Here is a 21,754-nt window from a genome sequence, read left to right as displayed (position 1 = left end):
TCCTCATTTATACATCCACATCCCATATCCACATTCATACATACACATCCATATCCACATCCACATGCATACATACATCCACATCCACATTCACATATATACATCCATATCTACATGCACATTCACATCCATACATCCACATCTATATCCTCATTCACATCCATACATCCACATTCATGCATCCACATCTACATGCTTATCTCCATTTTCACATCCTCATTTATACATCCACATCCCATATCCACATTCATACATACACATCCATATCCACATTCACATGCATACATACATCCACATCCACATTCCCATTCACATATATACATCCATGTCTACATGCACATTCACATCCATACATCCACATCTATATCCTCATTCACATCCATACATCCACATTCATGCATCCACATCTACATGCTTATCTCCATTTTCACATCCTCATTTATACATCCACATCCCATATCCACATTCATACATACACATCCATATCCACATCCACATGCATACATACATCCACATCCACATTCCCATTCACATATATACATCCATATCTACATGCACATTCACATCCATACATCCACATCTATATCCTCATTCACATCCATACATCCACATTCATGCATCCACATCTACATGCTTATCTCCATTTTCACATCCTCATTTATACATCCACATCCCATATCCACATTCATACATACACATCCATATCCACATCCACATGCATACATACATCCACATCCACATTCCCATTCACATATATACATCCATGTCTACATGCACATTCACATCCATACATCCACATCTATATCCTCATTCACATCCATACATCCACATTCATGCATCCACATCTACATGCATACATCCATACATCCACATCCACATTTACATCCATGCATCCACATCTACATCCTCATTCACATCCATACATCCACATTCATACATCCATACATCCACATTCATACATCCACATCCACATCCACATTCACATCCACATTCACATCCATACATCCACATTCATACATCCACATCCACATCCACATGCATCTTATCATATCTTATCACTTCCCATATCTTTTATGCATACCTCTATGCATGAAATTCAATTATGCTAAAAGTAACACTTTTATAATAAAATATTCAACTTTTATGCATACCTCTATGCATGAAATCCAATATGATAAAAGTAACACTTTTGATATAAAAAATTATCCTTTATGCATGATATTAAAATTCAATTTTTTCATGATTATAATGAAATTCTTTCAATTAATCTAGGATGATAATTCCTAGAATATGGTAGGAAGTCCTCTTTTTATGCTTTGAATGAAATTATTTTATGCATAATTTTTATAAAAATTTTGCCATAGCTCCGCTGCTATGACTGATAAATCTCAATTTTTTCTAAGGGATAAAGCTTATCATTAAGGAAATAATTAAAATGATCTCTAATTGGATCATTAATCTATAATGGATTGAATCATCAATATGCATAAACTAAAAGCATAGGAAAAAGCCATTAATTTGGCCTCAAGCATAGCTTAATCTTGGATTAAGAAAAAGCTTTATGAAAAGCTTCATGTGGATTGAGAATGGGTCATGAGTATGACCATTTCTTGAGTGAGAGAGAGAAATTACATAAAAACCATTAGAATTTAAACATAAATAAAAATTAGCTTCAATAGCATTTATTAAATTATGTAACTCTTCACTACTATTCACCAATTAACTTTAATAGCATTTAAAAAAATCATACCAATTAAGCTTCTCAAGCTTGAGAGGGGTTGAGAAGAGAGAAACATTGAGAAATTATAGAAAAGAGCAATATTTACTAATTCCCTTACAAATTGCTTGATTCTTTGTTCACGGTAGAGGCCCCCAACCAAACAATTGGTTAAGTATGTTGATGGAGCCACTAATGGGGATTGAAGAAAGAGGGAAGCTCCAAAAACTAGTGAATTATTAAATGAATTCACAGTTCTTGGCTTAGGTGGAGTAGAGTAACGATGCATAAACACTATATATTTTTCAACAAGGGAGAGGCTTCTATTTATAGGAAAAATTGAGCTCCTAACCAAACAAACTGATTCTAGAATTTTCCAAATCAGTTTGGTCAATTTTTGACCATTTTTAGGTCAGTTAAGCTAACTTTTTGGAACTAGACTTGAATGAGGAGAGAGGAGAGATGAAATATCTCAATTTTTATGAGTTTAAAACTCATTCAAGCATGTGAAATATGCACCTCCTTTAAAGAACTCCCCTTCCTTACATATGTGTCATAATGGAATCATTTTAATATTGCTCATAGTTTTTTTACTAATAAACCTTGTACATTTTCAACTCTTCATCTTATGTGAAATATGCACCTCCTTTAAAGAACTCCCCTTCCTTACATATGTGTCATAATGGAATCATTTTAATATTGCTCATAGTTTTTTATTAATAAACCTTGTACATTTTCAACTCTTCATCTTATGTGAGCATTTAAGGGACTCCCCTTCCTTACATATGTGTCATAATAAAATCATTATACTCAAAATATCTCATATTTTTAATATTGCACATAGTTTTTTTTACTAACAAACCTTGTACATTTTCAACTCTTCACCTCATGTGAGCATTTACTCATTTTTGGGTATTTTCTTTTTACAAGTTGGATTTATCTCCTCCCTACACATGGATTGATGCTATTGGTCCATAGGAACCTTAATTGGACCATAGTCTAAAGATTTCTAAAAATCTAGACCCTTAGACTAAGGTTCTTTATACCTATTTCCAATTAATTCCAATTGCACATTGGAAAATTCTTTTTGAATTTCTATTTCAGGGGAACTCATCTGAATTATAAGAGATATTTTTCTATCCAAAAATATTCAAAATCTGAATATTCTCTCTCTAGAATATTTTTCTCTCTCTAGGCTAAAACAGATAGAAACAAGGTCTTTATATTTCTGAAGAGGGTTGATTACAGGGGAAGATACTAGACATCAAAAAGGGGTTGGGGGAGGAATCTTACATTGTGTATCATGTAGACAAATATTGAGCTAGTGTATTACTAGTGTTGTGTTTCTACCTATGAACATGTTGTGATTAATTATTAAGGGGTCCAATTAATTATTCTAACCAATGTGATTAATGCTTATGAGAGTAATGGGTGTTGAGCAGTGCAAGGATATTGATTCAAGTGTCACACATGGATGACAGTCTAAGCATGGTGTGGGGTGCCAATCAAGGTGTCATGTAGAGTAGTTATGGCAGTGTGCAAATTTTTATATTTATCATGTTGATGAATATTGAGCTAGTGTATTATTGGTGTTGTGTTTCTGCCAATGAACATAATCTTAATTGTTGAGGATTCCAATTAATTATTCTACCCAATGTGATTATAACGCTTATGAGTAATGTGTGTTGTCGCACATGGATGACGGTCTAAGCATGGTGTGGAGTGCCAATCATGGTGTCATGTAGATTATTTATGGTAGTGTGCAAATGTCTATATTTAATTAACGCCGTATTTAAGCTTTGTCCGTTGAATGTTGTAGTTGTAATTGCAATGTATTCTATGTTTTCACATCTTAGATGTGTAGGAGATTAATTTTTCTATTGTTAGGTATTGCATAAGGTACTAAGGTTTATATTTGAAAAAAAAGACCCACATTTGGATGTACTCAATCCTATTATTGCCTCCATGGGTCTATTTTTGGAATAAAAGATATAAATACTACAGATGGGAAGGGGAGCCACCATCTACAAGGGACACATTAGACCCAATGCTGTGTTGTGAGTTTTTCTTCCTTATTTTTGCACTTTCTATTGGTGGATTATGTTTATAGTCTTGTTTCAAAGAGAGAGATGGTATACGTACTTAAAAGCTTTTGTAAATCTATGAGCAAGTCTTTGGCGGCCACACATAAAAAAGTTGGTCGTGCATTTCTAATGAGAAAGGACATAAACCCATTATCCAAACTAGAGTGTATTCTCTTGCTCTCTTGTGTGCTAAGTGGTTGTTTTCATAATTAGAGAGGGATTACTTGCACACTTAAGCAATAGAGTGCTTTTTCTCTATAATGAGATTGTGTGAGGTTAGCATTGTTATGTAATCGGTTGCACCCACCACAGAGCTTACCTTGCTTTTTATTGCAAATAGTAATAGTAATAGTAATAGTAATAGTAAGAAGCTTGATAAGGAGAAGAGTCATGTGTGAACATGAACATAGCAAGAAAAATAAAGTACCCAGAAATCCAAGAATTTGAAGTAGATATATTAAATGCTAGTTTTAGCAATTACGAAAGTTATAAAGTGCAATGTTGCATATTCTACATTCTCATAAGATTTGTAATCAATTCAAAGCCCTTGAGCAAATTAATCATTAGACAAATGGATGTGCTCTCTCCTCTCTCTCTCTCTCTCTCTCTCTCTCTCTCTCTCTCTCTCTCTCGCATGCACACGCCATTAAAAGTATTTATGTCATATAACTTCCTGGATTGGAGAAGAAAGAAAAGGAAAGAGGTGGTTCTTTTTTATCATCCTTTGCTAGACTCTCTCTCCCCCCTTTTCTCTCTCCATCTCTCTCCCTTTAGCCATTACAAGCACCTATGTCACATAACTTCCTATATAGGAGAAGAAAAAAGAGAAAACTGGTGGTTCTCTTTATCATCCTTTGCTAGATTGGATTCACATAACTAATATCCTATATATTCCTAGGTTGGAGAAGAAAGAAGAGGGAAGAGGTGGTTCTCTCATATCATCCTTTGCTAGATTGGATTCACACAATTAAAATCACAGCCCATTCCCTTATGGAAATAAACGATTCAACTTTTAATTTAATTATATTTTTAACATGGCTTGCAACTATCCGCTTGAAAAATGCCATGTGAACTTTTATCTTGCCTTGGCAAAATGGCTAAAATTTTGGTAGTTTTAGTTCTAAAATCAATCGACGATTTATTAAGGTGAATTAGCACATGGTTTATTTATACATGATGCAACCATACCACACATGGTCCTAACCAGTATGATAACATGCAAAGGGTGTTTGGGAGAGGGTAAGGCACATGAGAGAGAGAGCTGAAACAAACTAAGGGAATGTGGCGAGGAAGAAATGAAGAAGAGATTACATTGAGCGGTTATGGAGACATCTCTAGAGAAGAGGTGTCTCCATGCTCTTAGTAGTGATTAAAATATAGAGACTTTAGGATTTGTGAACACACCTCTAGGGAAGAGGTCCATGCTCTTGTAGAGATTTATAGAGACTTTAGGATTTGATATAGTTGTGACTCACCTCAGCATTAAATGGGTCCAAGCAAGGCTTAAAGAGGCTCAATTGCAAACCCAAGCAAGAGGAGAGGTGGTTTTCTTATATCATCCTTTGCTAGATTGGATTCACATAATTAATTTTGCAGCCCATTCCCTTATGGAAACAAATGATTCAACTTTTAATTTAATCATATAGAGACTTTAGGATTTGATATAGTTGTGACTCACCTCAGCATTAAATGGGTCCAAGCAAGGCTTAAAGAGGCTCAATTGCAAACCCAAGCAAGAGGAGAGGTGGTTTTCTTATATCATCCTTTGCTAGATTGGATTCACATAATTAATTTCGCAGCCCATTCCCTTATGGAAATAAATGATTCAACTTTTAATTTAATCATATTTTTGAGATGGCTTGCAACTATCCACATAATCAATCACGTTCACAAAATAGTTTACATATGTGGCTCTGCAATATTTTTTCACAAAACCTCAACAAGATTGACAAACCGAATCTCCCAAATGTGTCCTATCTCCTTATGACAAAATTGATTTGTTCTACATATGTCTGTGGCTATTATTATCCTTTTCACAAAATCCAAACGACGTAGATTAATACATTCCCAAGAAGAACAAAAACTTCGTGCCTTGTAGGGAAAAAGCTTTATATAACCTTCTAATTTCTAGCCTTGTACTTTTTGTGTTCCCTTTAAATTTTTTTTAAAAGGTAAAAATAAGACAAATGGACGTGCTCTCTCTCTCTCTCTCTCTCTCTCTCTCTCTCTCTCTCTCTCCTCATTAAAAGCACCTCTGTCATAACTTCTTAGATTGGAGAAGAAACAAGAGGGAAGAGGTGGTTTTTTTAATCATCCTTTGCTAGATTGGATTCACATAACTAATTTCACACCCTATTTTCTATATTAGATTCGCATAACTTTCTGGATTGGAGAAGAAAAAAGAGGGAAGTGGTGGTTCTTTTTTATATTCCTTTCCTAGATTTGATTCACAATACTAATGTTGCACCCCATTCCCTTATGGGAATAAATGAATCTTTTTTCAATTGTGTCCACAATTAATCATGTTTTCAAGATGGCTTGCAACTATCCCCATAATCACTCACCTTCACAAAATAGCTTGCTTACATATGTGGCTACGATAATCTTTTCACAAAACCTCAACAAGATTGAGATACCAAATCTCCAAAATGTGTCCCGTCTCCCCATGGCAAAAGTGATTCGCCATGGCTATTACTATCCTTTTCATAAACCCCAACTCAACATAAACCATTGACTATTGTATTATTTATGAAACCGATTGAAAAATGCCATGTGAACTTTTATCTTGCCTTGGAAAAATGGTTAAAATTTTGGTTGTTTTAGCTCTAAAATCAATCGATGATTAATTAAGGTGAATTAGCACATGGTTTATTTGTACATGATGCAACCATACCACACATGGTCCTAATCAGTATGATAGCATGCTAAGCGTGTTTGGGAGGGGGTAAGGCACATGAGAGGGAGCTAAAACAAACTAAGGGAATGTGGCGAGGAAGAAACAAAGAAGAGATTACATTGAGCGGTTATGGAGACATCTCTAGGGAAGAGATGTCTCCATGCTCTTAGTAGTGATTAAAATATAGAGACTTTAGGAATTGTGGAGACACCTCCAGGGAAGAGGTCCATGCTCTTTGTAGATATTTGAAGAGACTTTAGGATTTGATATAGTTGTGACTCACCTCAGCATTAAATGGGTCCAAGCAAGGCTTAAAGAGGCTCAATTGCAAACCCAAGCAAGAGGGATGTTAGGAAGACCACTCGATGGTTGATTGGGGATATCTGAGATACCATTGTACCATAATGATATATTGTATTGTGGGTGATGCCATATTAATACTGATAGGCTCGTATTATTAGTATATGCATTTGGGCCGTGTTAGTGTTATTGGCCACTATCATATGGGGGATGCCATATTAATATTGACATGCTTGTATTATTATTATTATATGCATTTGTTGGGGCCATGTTAGTGTTATTGGTATTGTGGGTGATTTACTATGTTCATGAATATTGATATAATGTATTACTGGTGTTGTGTTTCTACCTATGAACATAATCATGTTCATACTAATATTGATAGGCTCGTATTATTAGTATATGCATTTGTTGGGGCCATTTGAGTGTTATTGGTATTGTGGGTGATATGCCATGTTGATGAATATTAAGCTGGCATATTACTGGTGTTGTGTAGAAATTCTACCTATGAACATAATCATGTAGATGAATATTGAGATAGAGTATTACTAGTGTTGTGTTTCTCCCTATGAACATAAGCATGTTGTGATTAACTATTAATAATGAGTCCAATTAATTATTCTAACCAATGTGATTAATGCTTATGAGAGTAATGGGCGTTGAGCAGTGCAAGGATATTGATTCAAGTGTCACACATGGATGACAGTCTAAGCATGGTGTGGGGTGCCAATCAAGGTGTCATGTTGAGTATTTATAGAGTGTGCAAGTTTCTATATTTATCATGTTTGATGAATATTGAGCTAGTGTATTACTGGTGTTGTGTCTCTAGCACAATGAACATAATCTTAATTGTTAAGGATTCCCATTAATTATTCTAACCAATGTGATTATAACGCTTATGAGTAATGTGTGTTGAGCAGTGCAAGAATACTAATTAAAGTGTCGCACATGGATGACGGTCTGAGCATGGTGTGGAGTGCCAATCATGGTGTCATGTAGAGTATTTATGACGGTGTGCAAATGTCTATATTTAATTAACGCCATATTTTAGATTTGTCCGCCGAATGTTGTAGTTGTAATTGCAATGTATTCTATGTTTGCACATCTTAGATGTGTAAGAGATCAATTTTTTTATTGTTAAGGTATTGCATAAGGTACTAAGATTTATATTTGAAAAATAAGACGCATATTTGGATGTACTCAATCCTATTATTACAGATGGGAAGGAGAGCCACCATCTACAAGGGACACATTAGACCCAATGCTGTGTTGTGAGTTTTTCTTCCTTATTTTTGCACTTTCTATTGGTGGATTATGTTTATAGTCTTGTTTCAAAGAGAGAAATGGTATACGTACTTAAAAGCTTTTGTAAATCTACGAGCAAGTCTTCGGCGACCACACGTAAAAAAGTTGGTCGTGCATTTCTAATGAGAAAGGACATAAACCCATTATCCAAACTAGAGTGTACTCTCTCGCTCTCTTGTGTGCTAAGTGGTTGTTTTCATAATTAGAGAGGGATTACTTGCACACTTAAGCAATAGAGTGCTTTTTCTCTATAATGAGATTGTGTGAGGTTAGCATCGTTATGCAATCGGTTGCACCCACAGAGCTTACCTTGCTTTCACTTGCAAATAGTAATAGTAATAGTAATAGTAAGAAGCTTGATAAGGAGAAGAGTCATGTGTGAACATGAACATAGCAAAAGAAAAATAAAGTACCCAGAATTCCAAGAATTTGAAGTATATATATCAAATGCCAGTTAGCAATTACGAAAGTTATAAAGTGCAATGTTGCATATTCTACATTCATAAGATTTGTAATCAATTCAAAGCCCTTGAGCAAATTAATCATTAGAAAAATGGATGTGCTACCAGTAATACGCCAGCTCAATATTCATCAACATGGTATATCACGCATAATACTAATAACACTAAAATGGCCCCAACAAATGCATACACTAATAATACGAGCCTGTCAATATTAGTATAAACATGATTATATTCATAGGTAGAAACACAACACGAGTAATACACTATCTCAATATTCATAAACATAGTAAATCACCCACAATACCAATAACACTAACATGGCCCCAACAAATGCATATAATAAGCATGTCAATATTAATATGGCATTCCCCATGATAGTGGCCAATAACACTAACACGGCCCAAATGCATATACTAATAATACGAGCCTATCAGTATTAATATGGCATCACCCACAATACAATATATCATTATGGTACAATGGTATCTCAGATATCCCCAGTCAACCATAGAGTGGTCTTCCTAACATCCCTCTTGCTTCGGTTTGTAATTGAGCCTCTTTAAGCCGTGCTTGGACACATTTAATGCTGAGGTGAGTCACAACTATATCAAATCCTAAAGTCTCTATAAATCTCTACAAAGAGCATGGACCTCTTCCCTAGAGGTGTCTCCACAAATCCTAAAGTCTCTATATTTTAATCACTACTAAGAGCATGGAGACACCTCTTCTCTAGAGATGTCTCCATAACCGCTCAATGTAATCTCTTCTTCGTTTCTTCCTCACCACATTCCCTTAGTTTGTTTCAGCTCCCTCTCATGTGCCTTACCCTCTCCCAAACACCCTTTGCATGCTATCATACTGGTTAGGACCACGTGTGGTATGGTTGCATCATGTATAAATAAACCATATGCTAATTCACCTTAATTAATTATCAATTGATTTTAGAACTAAAACTGCCAAAATTGTAGCCATTTTGCCAAGGCAAGATAAAAGTTCACCTGGCATTCTTCAACCGGATAGTTGCAAGCCATGTTAAGAATATAATTAAATTAAAAGTTGAATCGTTTATTTCCATAAGGGAATGGGCTGCGAAATTAATTATGTGAATCCAATCTAGCAAAGGATGATATGAGAGAACCACCTCTTCCCTCTTCTTTCTTCTCCAACCTAGGAAGTTATATGATATTAGTTATGTGAATCCAAATCTAGAAAATGGGGTGCAACATTAGTTATGTGAATCCAATCTAGCAAAGGATCATAAACAGAACCACCAGTTCTGTCTTTTTTCTTCTCCAATCTAGGAAGTTATGTGACATAGGTGCTCGTAATGGCTAAAGGGAGACAGATGGAGAGAGAAAAGGAGGGAGAGAGAGTCTAGCCAAGGATGATAAGAAAGAACCACCTCTTTTTCTTTTCTTTCTTCTCCAATCCAAGAAGTTATGTGACATAAATACTTTTAATGGCGCGTGCACGGGACACACACAGAGAGAGAGAGAGAGAGAGAGAGAGAAGAGAGAGAGAGAGAGAGAGAGAGAGAGAGAGAGAGCACATCCATTTGTCTAATGATTAATTTGCTCAAGGGCTTTGAATTGATTACAAATCTTATGAATGTAGAATATGCAACATTGCACTTTATAACTTTCGTAATTGCTAACTGGCATTTGATATATATACTTCAAATTCTTGGAATTCTGGGTACTTTATTTTTTCTTTTGCTATGTTCATGTTCACACATGACTCTTCTCCTTATCAAGCTTCTTACTATTACTATTACTATTACTATTTGCAAGTAAAAGCAAGGTAAGCTCTGTGGGTGCAACCGATTGCATAACGATGCTAACCTCACACAATCTCATTATAGAGAAAAAGCACTCTATTGCTTAAGTGTGCAAGTAATCCCTCTCTAATTATGAAAACAACCACTTAGCACACAAGAGAGCGAGAGAGTACACTCTAGTTTGGATAATGGGTTTATGTCCTTTCTCATTAGAAATGCACGACCAACTTTTTTACGTGTGGTCGCCGAAGACTTGCTCGTAGATTTACAAAAGCTTTTAAGTACGTATACCATTTCTCTCTTTGAAACAAGACTATAAACATAATCCACCAATAGAAAGTGCAAAAATAAGGAAGAAAAACTCACAACATAGCATTGGGTCTAATGTGTCCCTTGTAGATGGTGGCTCTCCTTCCCATCTGTAATAATAGGATTGAGTACATCCAAATATGCGTCTTATTTTTCAAATATAAATCTTAGTACCTTATGCAATACCTTAACAATAAAAAAATTGATCTCTTACACATCTAAGATGTGCAAACATAGAATACATTGCAATTACAACTACAACATTCGGCGGACAAATCTAAAATATGGCGTTAATTAAATATAGACATTTGCACACCGTCATAAATACTCTACATGACACCATGATTGGCACTCCACACCATGCTCAGACCGTCATCCATGTGCGACACTTTAATTAGTATTCTTGCACTGCTCAACACACATTACTCATAAGCGTTATAATCACATTGGTTAGAATAATTAATGGGAATCCTTAACAATTAAGATTATGTTCATTGTGCTAGAGACACAACACCAGTAATACACTAGCTCAATATTCATCAAACATGATAAATATAGAAACTTGCACACTCTATAAATACTCAACATGACACCTTGATTGGCACCCCACACCATGCTTAGACTGTCATCCATGTGTGACACTTGAATCAATATCCTTGCACTGCTCAACGCCCATTACTCTCATAAGCATTAATCACATTGGTTAGAATAATTAATTGGACTCCTTATTAATAGTTAATCACAACATGCTTATGTTCATAGGGAGAAACACAACACTAGTAATACTCTATCTCAATATTCATCTACATGATTATGTTCATAGGTAGAATTTCTACACAACACCAGTAATATGCCAGCTTAATATTCATCAACATGGCATATCACCCACAATACCAATAACACTCAAATGGCCCCAACAAATGCATATACTAATAATACGAGCCTATCAATATTAGTATGAACATGATTATGTTCATAGGTAGAAACACAACACCAGTAATACATTATATCAATATTCATGAACATAGTAAATCACCCACAATACCAATAACACTAACATGGCCCCAACAAATGCATATAATAATAATAATACAAGCATGTCAATATTAATATGGCATCCCCCATATGATAGTGGCCGATAACACTAACACGGCCCAAATGCATATACTAATAATAGGAGCCTATCAGTATTAATATGGCATCACCCATAATACAATATATCATTATGGTACAATGGTATCTCAGATATCCCCAATCAACCATCGAGTGGTCTTCCTAACATCCCTCTTGCTTGGGTTTGCAATTGAGCCTCTTTAAGCCTTGCTTGGACCCATTTAATGCTGAGGTGAGTCACAACTATATCAAATCCTAAAGTCTCTTCAAATATCTACAAAGAGCATGGACCTCTTCCCTGGAGGTGTCTTTATATTTTAATCACTACTAAGAGCATGGAGACATCTCTTCCCTAGAGATGTCTCCATAACCGCTCAATGTAATCTCTTCTTTGTTTCTTCCTCGCCACATTCCCTTAGTTTGTTTTAGCTCCCTCTCATGTGCCTTACCCCCTCCCAAACACGCTTAGCATGCTATCATACTGATTAGGACCATGTGTGGTATGGTTGCATCATGTACAAATAAACCATGTGCTAATTCACCTTAATTAATCTTCGATTGATTTTAGAGCTAAAACAACCAAAATTTTAACCATTTTTCCAAGGCAAGATAAAAGTTCACATGGCATTTTTCAATCGGTTTCATAAATAATACAATAGTCAATGGTTTATGTTGAGTTGGGGTTTATGAAAAGGATAGTAATAGCCATGGCGAATCACTTTTGCCATGGGGAGACGGGACACATTTTGGAGATTTGGTATCTCAATCTTGTTGAGGTTTTGTGAAAAGATTATCGTAGCCACATATGTAAGCAAGCTATTTTGTGAAGGTGAGTGATAATGGGGATAGTTGCAAGCCATCTTGAAAACATGATTAATTGTGGACACAATTGAAAAAGATTCATTTATTCCCATAAGGGAATGGGGTGCAACATTAGTATTGTGAATCAAATCTAGGAAAGGAATATAAAAAAGAACCACTTCCCTCTTTTTTCTTCTCCAATCCAGAAAGTTATGCGAATCTAATATAGAAAATAGGGTGTGAAATTAGTTATGTGAATCCAATCTAGCAAAGGATGATTAAAAAAACCACCTCTTCCCTCTTGTTTCTTCTCCAATCTAAGAAGTTATGACAGAGGTGCTTTTAATGAGGAGAGAGAGAGAGAGAGAGAGAGAGAGAGAGAGAGAGAGAGAGAGAGAGAGAGAGAGAGAGAGAGCACGTCCATTTGTCTTATTTTTACCTTTTAAAAAAAATTTAAAGGGAACACAAAAAGTACAAGGCTAGAAATTAGAAGGTTATATAAAGCTTTTTCCCTACAAGGCACGAAGTTTTTGTTCTTCTTGGGAATGTATTAATCTACGTCGTTTGGATTTTGTGAAAAGGATAATAATAGCCACAGACATATGTAGAACAAATCAATTTTGTCATAAGGAGATAGGACACATTTGGGAGATTCGGTTTGTCAATCTTGTTGAGGTTTTGTGAAAAAATATTGCAGAGCCACATATGTAAACTATTTTGTGAACGTGATTGATTATGTGGATAGTTGCAAGCCATCTCAAAAATATGATTAAATTAAAAGTTGAATCATTTATTTCCATAAGGGAATGGGCTGCGAAATTAATTATGTGAATCCAATCTAGCAAAGGATGATATAAGAAAACCAGCTCTCCTCTTGCTTGGGTTTGCAATTGAGCCTCTTTAAGCCTTGCTTGGACCCATTTAATGCTGAGGTGAGTCACAACTATATCAAATCCTAAAGTCTCTATATGATTAAATTAAAAGTTGAATCATTTGTTTCCATAAGGGAATGGGCTGCAAAATTAATTATGTGAATCCAATCTAGCAAAGGATGATATAAGAAAACCATCTCTCCTCTTGCTTGGGTTTGCAATTGAGCCTCTTTAAGCCTTGCTTGGACCCATTTAATGCTGAGGTGAGTCACAACTATATCAAATCCTAAAGTCTCTATAAATCTCTACAAGAGCATGGACCTCTTCCCTAGAGGTGTGTTCACAAATCCTAAAGTCTCTATATTTTAATCACTACTAAGAGAATGGAGACACCTCTTCTCTAGAGATGTCTCCATAACCGCTCAATGTAATCTCTTCTTCATTTCTTCTTCGCCACATCCCCTTAGTTTGTTTCAGCTCTCTCTCTCATGTGCCTTACCCTCTCCCAAACACCCTTTGCATGCTATCATACTGGTTAGGACCATGTGTGGTATGGTTGCATCATGTATAAATAAACCATGTGCTAATTCACCTTAATTAATCGTCGATTGATTTTAGAACTAAAACTGCCAAAATTTTAGCCATTTTGCCAAGGCAAGATAAAAGTTCACATGGCATTTTTCAAGCGGATAGTTGCAAGCCATGTTAAAAATATAATTAAATTAAAAGTTAAATCGTTTATTTCCATAAGGGAATGGGCTGCGATTTTAATTGTGTGAATCCAATCTAGCAAAGGATGATATGAGAGAACCACCTCTTCCCTCTTCTTTCTTCTCCAACCTAGGAATATATAGGATATTAGTTATGTGAATCCAATCTAGCAAAGGATGATAAAGAGAACCACCAGTTCCCTCTCTTTTCTTCTCCTATATAGGAAGTTATGTGACATAGGTGCTTGTAATGGCTAAAGGGAGAGAGATGGAGAGAGAAAAGGGGGGAGAGAGAGTCTAGCAAAGGATGATAAAAAAGAACCACCTCTTTCCTTTTCTTTCTTCTCCAATCCAGGAAGTTATATGACATAAATACTTTTAATGGCGTGTGCATGCGAGAGAGAGAGAGAGAGAGAGAGAGAGAGAGAGAGAGAGAGGAGAGAGCACATCCATTTGTCTAATGATTAATTTTCTCAAGGGCTTTGAATTGATTACAAATCTTATGAGAATGTAGAATATGCAACATTGCACTTTATAACTTTCGTAATTGCTAAAACTAGCATTTAATATATGTACTTCAAATTCTTGGATTTCTGGGTACTTTATTTTTCTTGCTATGTTCATGTTCACACATGACTCTTCTCCTTATCAAGCTTCTTACTATTACTATTACTATTACTATTACTATTTGCAATAAAAAGCAAGGTAAGCTCTGTGGTGGGTGCAACCGATTACATAACAATGCTAACCTCACACAATCTCATTATAGAGAAAAAGCACTCTATTGCTTAAGTGTGCAAGTAATCCCTCTCTAATTATGAAAACAACCACTTAGCACACAAGAGAGCAAGCGAATACACTCTAGTTTGGATAATGGGTTTATGTCCTTTCTCATTAGAAATGCACGACCAACTTTCTTATGTGTGGCCGCCAAAGACTTGCTCATAGATTTACAAAAGCTTTTAAGTACGTATACCATTTCTCTCTTTGAAACAAGACTATAAACATAATCCACCAATAGAAAGTGCAAAAATAAGGAAGAAAAACTCACAACACAGCATTGGGTCTAATGTGTCCCTTGTAGATGGTATGGTGGCTCCCCTTCCCATCTGTAGTATTTATATCTTTTATTCCAAAAATAGACCCATGGAGGCAATAATAGGATTGAGTACATCCAAATGTGGGTCTTTTTTTTCAAATATAAACCTTAGTACCTTATGCAATACCTAACAATAGAAAAATTAATCTCCTACACATCTAAGATGTGAAAACATAGAATACATTGCAATTACAACTACAACATTCAACGGACAAAGCTTAAATACGGCGTTAATTAAATATAGACATTTGCACACTACCATAAATAATCTACATGACACCATGATTGGCACTCCACACCATGCTTAGACCGTCATCCATGTGCGACAACACACATTACTCATAAGCGTTATAATCACATTGGGTAGAATAATTAATTGGAATCCTCAACAATTAAGATTATGTTCATTGGCAGAAACACAACACCAATAATACACTAGCTCAATATTCATCAACATGATAAATATAAAAATTTGCACACTGCCATAACTACTCTACATGACACCTTGATTGGCACCCCACACCATGCTTAGACTGTCATCCATGTGTGACACTTGAATCAGTATCCTTGCACTGCTCAACACCCATTACTCTCATAAGCATTAATCACATTGGTTAGAATAATTAATTGGACCCCTTAATAATTAATCACAACATGTTCATAGGTAGAAACACAACACTAGTAATACACTAGCTCAATATTTGTCTACATGATACACAACACCAGTAATACGCCAGCTCAATATTCATCAACATGGTATATCACGCACAATACTAATAACACTAAAATGGCCCCAACAAATGCATACACTAATAATACGAGCCTGTCAATATTAGTATAAACATGATTATATTCATAGGTAGAAACACAACACCAGTAATACACTATCTCAATATTCATAAACATAGTAAATCACCCACAATACCAATAACACTAACATGGCCCCAACAAATGCATATAATAAGCATGTCAATATTAATATGGCATTCCCCATGATAGTGGCCAATAACACTAACACGGCCCAAATGCATATACTAATAATACGAGCCTATCAGTATTAATATGGCATCACCCACAATACAATATATCATTATGGTACAATGGTATCTCAGATATCCCCAGTCAACCATAGAGTGGTCTTCCTAACATCCCTCTTGCTTCGGTTTGCAATTGAGCCTCTTTAAGCCTTGCTTGGACACATTTAATGCTGAGGTGAGTCACAACCATATCAAATCCTAAAGTCTCTATAAATCTCTACAAAGAGCATGGACCTCTTCCCTAGAGGTGTCTCCACAAATCCTAAAGTCTCTATATTTTAATCACTACTAAGAGCATGGAGACACCTCTTCTCTAGAGATGTCTCCATAACCGCTCAATGTAATCTCTTCTTCGTTTCTTCCTCACCACATTCCCTTAGTTTGTATCAGCTCCCTCTCATGTGCCTTACCCCCTCCCAAACACCCTTTGCATGCTATCATACTGGTTAGGACCACGTGTGGTATGGTTGCATCATGTATAAATAAACCATATGCTAATTCACCTTAATTAATTATCAATTGATTTTAGAACTAAAACTGCCAAAATTTTAGCCATTTTGCCAAGGCAAGATAAAAGTTCACATGGCATTCTTCAACCGGATAGTTGCAAGCCATGTTAAGAATATAATTAAATTAAAAGTTGAATCGTTTATTTCCATAAGGGAATGGGCTGCGAAATTAATTATGTGAATCCAATCTAGCAAAGGATGATATGAGAGAACCACCTCTTCCCTCTTCTTTCTTCTCCAACCTAGGAAGTTATATGATATTAGTTATGTGAATCCAAATCTAGAAAATGGGGTGCAACATTAGTTATGTGAATCCAATCTAGCAAAGGATCATAAACAGAACCACCAGTTCTGTCTTTTTTCTTCTCCAATCTAGGAAGTTATGTGACATAGGTGCTCGTAATGGCTAAAGGGAGAGAGATGGAGAGAGAAAAGGGGGGAGAGAGAGTCTAGCAAAGGATGATAAGAAAGAACCACCTCTTTCCTTTTCTTTCTTCTCCAATCCAAGAAGTTATGTGACATAAATACTTTTAATGGCGCGTGCACGGGACACAGAGAGAGAGAGAGAGAGAGAGAGAGAGAGAGAGAGAGATGTTGATGAATATTGAGCTAGTGTATTATTGGTGTTGTGTTTCTGCCAATGAACATAATCTTAATTGATGAGGATTCCAATTAATTATTCTAATCAATGTGATTATAACGCTTATGAGTAATGTGTGTTTCCCACCTGGATGACGGTCTAAGCATGGTGTGGAGTGCCAATCATGGTGTCATGTAGATTATTTATGGTAGTGTGCAAATGTCTATATTTAATTAACGCCGTATTTAAGCTTTGTCCGTTGAATGTTGTAGTTGTAATTGCAATGTATTCTATGTTTTCACATCTTAGATGTGTAGGAGATTAATTTTTCTATTGTTAGGTATTGCATAAGGTACTAAGGTTTATATTTGAAAAAAAAGACCCACATTTGGATGTACTCAATCCTATTATTGCCTCCATGGGTCTATTTTTGGAATAAAAGATATAAATACTACAGATGGGAAGGGGAGCCACCATCTACAAGGGACACATTAGACCCAATGCTGTGTTGTGAGTTTTTCTTCCTTATTTTTGCACTTTCTATTGGTGGATTATGTTTATAGTCTTGTTTCAAAGAGAGAAATGGTATACGTACTTAAAAGCTTTTGTAAATCTATGAGCAAGTCTGTGGTGGCGGCCACACATAAAAAAGTTGGTCGTGCATTTCTAATGAGAAAGGACATAAACCCATTATCCAAACTAGAGTGTATTCTCTTTCTCTCTTGTGTGCTAAGTGCTTGTTTTCATAATTAGAGAGGGATTACTTGCACACTTAAGCAATAGAGTGCTTTTTCTCTATAATGAGATTGTGTGAGGTTAGCATTGTTATGTAATCGGTTGCACCCACCACAGAGCTTACCTTGCTTTTTATTGCAAATAGTAATAGTAATAGTAATAGTAATAGTAAGAAGCTTGATAAGGAGAAGAGTCATGTGTGAACATGAACATAGCAAGAAAAATAAAGTACCCAAAAATCCAAGAATTTGAAGTACATATATTAAATGCTAGTTTTAGCAATTACGAAAGTTATAAAGTGCAATGTTGCATATTCTACATTCTCATAAGATTTGTAATCAATTCAAAGCCCTTGAGAAAATTAATCATTAGACAAATGGATGTGCTCTCTCCTCTCTCTCTCTCTCTCTCTCTCTCTCTCTCGCATGCACACGCCATTAAAAATATTTATGTCACATAACTTCCTGGATTGGAGAAGAAAGAAAAGGAAAGAGGTGGTTCTTTTTTATCATCCTTTGCTAGACTCTCTCTCCCCCCTGGTGGTTCTCTTTATCATCCTTTGCTAGATTGGATTCACCTAACTAATATCCTATATATTCCTAGGTTGGAGAAGAAAGAAGAGGGAAGAGGTGGTTCTCTCATATCATCCTTTGCTAGATTGGATTCACACAATTAAAATCGCAGCCCATTCCCTTATGGAAATAAACGATTCAACTTTTAATTTAATTATATTTTTAACATGGCTTGCAACTATCCGCTTGAAAAATGCCATGTGAACTTTTATCTTGCCTTGGCAAAATGGCTAAAATTTTGGCAGTTTTAGTTCTAAAATCAATCGACGATTAATTAAGGTGAATTAGCACATGGTTTATTTATACATGATGCAACCATACCACACATGGTCCTAACCAGTATGATAGCATGCAAAGGGTGTTTGGGAGAGGGTAAGGCACATGAGAGAGAGAGCTGAAACAAACTAAGGGAATGTGGCGAGGAAGAAATGAAAAAGAGATTACATTGAGCGGTTATGGAGACATCTCTAGAGAAGAGGTGTCTCCATGCTCTTAGTAGTGATTAAAATATAGAGACTTTAGGATTTGTGAACACACCTCTAGGGAAGAGGTCCATGCTCTTATAGAGATTTATAGAGACTTTAGGATTTGATATCTAGTTGTGACTCACCTCAGCATTAAATGGGTCCAAGCAAGGCTTAAAGAGGCTCAATTGCAAACCCAAGCAAGAGGAGAGGTGGTTTTCTTATATCATCCTTTGCTAGATTGGATTCACATAATTAATTTCGCAGCCCATTCCCTTAGGGAAACAAATGATTCAACTTTTAATTTAATCATATAGAGACTTTAGGATTTGATATAGTTGTGACTCACCTCAGCATTAAATGGGTCCAAGCAAGGCTTAAAGAGGCTCAATTGCAAACCCAAGCAAGAGGAGAGCTGGTTTTCTTATATCATCCTTTGCTAGATTGGATTCACATAATTAATTTCGCAGCCCATTCCCTTATGGAAATAAATGATTCAACTTTTAATTTAATTATATTTTTGAGATGGCTTGCAACTATCCACATAATCAATCACGTTCACAAAATAGTTTACATATGTGGCTCTGCAATATTTTTTCACAAAACCTCAACAAGATTGACAAACCGAATCTCCCAAATGTGTCCTATCTCCTTATGACAAAATTGATTTGTTCTACATATGTCTGTGGCTATTATTATCCTTTTCACAAAATCCAAACGACGTAGATTAATACATTCCCAAGAAGAACAAAAACTTCGTGCCTTGTAGTGAAAAAGCTTTATATAACCTTCTAATTTCTAGCCTTGTACTTTTTGTGTTCCCTTTAATTTTTTTTAAAAAGGTAAAAATAAGACAAATGGACGTGCTCTCTCTCTCTCTCTCTCTCTCTCTCTCTCTCTCTCTCTCTCTCTCTCTCTCTCTCTCTCTCCTCATTAAAAGCACCTCTGTCATAACTTCTTAGATTGGAGAAGAAACAAGAGGGAAGAGGTGGTTTTTTTAATCATCCTTTGCTAGATTGGATTCACATAACTAATTTCACACCCTATTTTCTATATTAGATTCGCATAACTTTCTGGATTGGAGAAGAAAAAAGAGGGAAGTGGTGGTTCTTTTTTATATTCCTTTCCTAGATTTGATTCACAATACTAATGTTGCACCCCATTCCCTTATGGGAATAAATGAATCTTTTTTCAATTGTGTCCACAATTAATCTCCAAAATGTGTCCCGTCTCCCCATGGCAAAAGTGATTCGCCATGGCTATTACTATCCTTTTCATAAACCCCAACTCAACATAAACCATTGACTATTGTATTATTTATGAAACCGATTGAAAAATGCCATGTGAACTTTTATCTTGCCTTGGAAAAATGGTTAAAATTTTGGTTGTTTTAGCTCTAAAATCAATCGATGATTAATTAAGGTGAATTAGCACATGGTTTATTTGTACATGATGCAACCATACCACACATGGTCCTAATCAGTATGATAGCATGCTAAGTGTGTTTGGGAGGGGGTAAGGCACATGAGAGGGAGCTAAAACAAACTAAGGGAATGTGGCGAGGAAGAAACAAAGAAGAGATTACATTGAGCGGTTATGGAGACATCTCTAGGGAAGAGATGTCTCCATGCTCTTAGTAGTGATTAAAATATAGAGACTTTAGGATTTGTGGAGACACCTCCAGGGAAGAGGTCCATGCTCTTTGTAGATATTTGAAGAGACTTTAGGATTTGATATAGTTGTGACTCACCTCAGCATTAAATGGGTCCAAGCAAGGCTTAAAGAGGCTCAATTGCAAACCCAAGCAAGAGGGATGTTAGGAAGACCACTCGATGGTTGATTGGGGATATCTGAGATACCATTGTACCATAATGATATATTGTATTGTGGGTGATGCCATATTAATACTGATAGGCTCGTATTATTAGTATATGCATTTGGGCCGTGTTAGTGTTATTGGCCACTATCATATGGGGGATGCCATATTAATATTGACATGCTTGTTTTATTATTATTATATGCATTTGTTGGGGCCATGTTAGTGTTATTGGTATTGTGGGCGATTTACTATGTTCATGAATATTGATATAATGTATTACTGGTGTTGTGTTTCTACCTATGAACATAATCATGTTCATACTAATATTGATAGGCTCGTATTATTAGTATATGCATTTGTTGGGGCCATTTGAGTGTTATTGGTATTGTGGGTGATATACCATGTTGATGAATATTAAGCTGGCATATTACTGGTGTTGTGTAGAAATTCTACCTATGAACATAATCATGTAGATGAATATTGAGATAGAGTATTACTAGTGTTGTGTTTCTCCCTATGAACATAAGCATGTTGTGATTAACTATTAATAAGGAGTCCAATTAATTATTCTAACCAATGTGATTAATGCTT

Source organism: Cibotium barometz, chromosome 1 (assembly GCF_041138505.1).
Source record: "Cibotium barometz isolate CiBa-2024 chromosome 1, ASM4113850v1, whole genome shotgun sequence".
Lineage (NCBI taxonomy): Eukaryota > Viridiplantae > Streptophyta > Polypodiopsida > Cyatheales > Cibotiaceae > Cibotium > Cibotium barometz.
The sequence above is the reverse complement of the archived record's forward strand: the minus strand, read 5'-3'. Positions refer to the sequence as shown.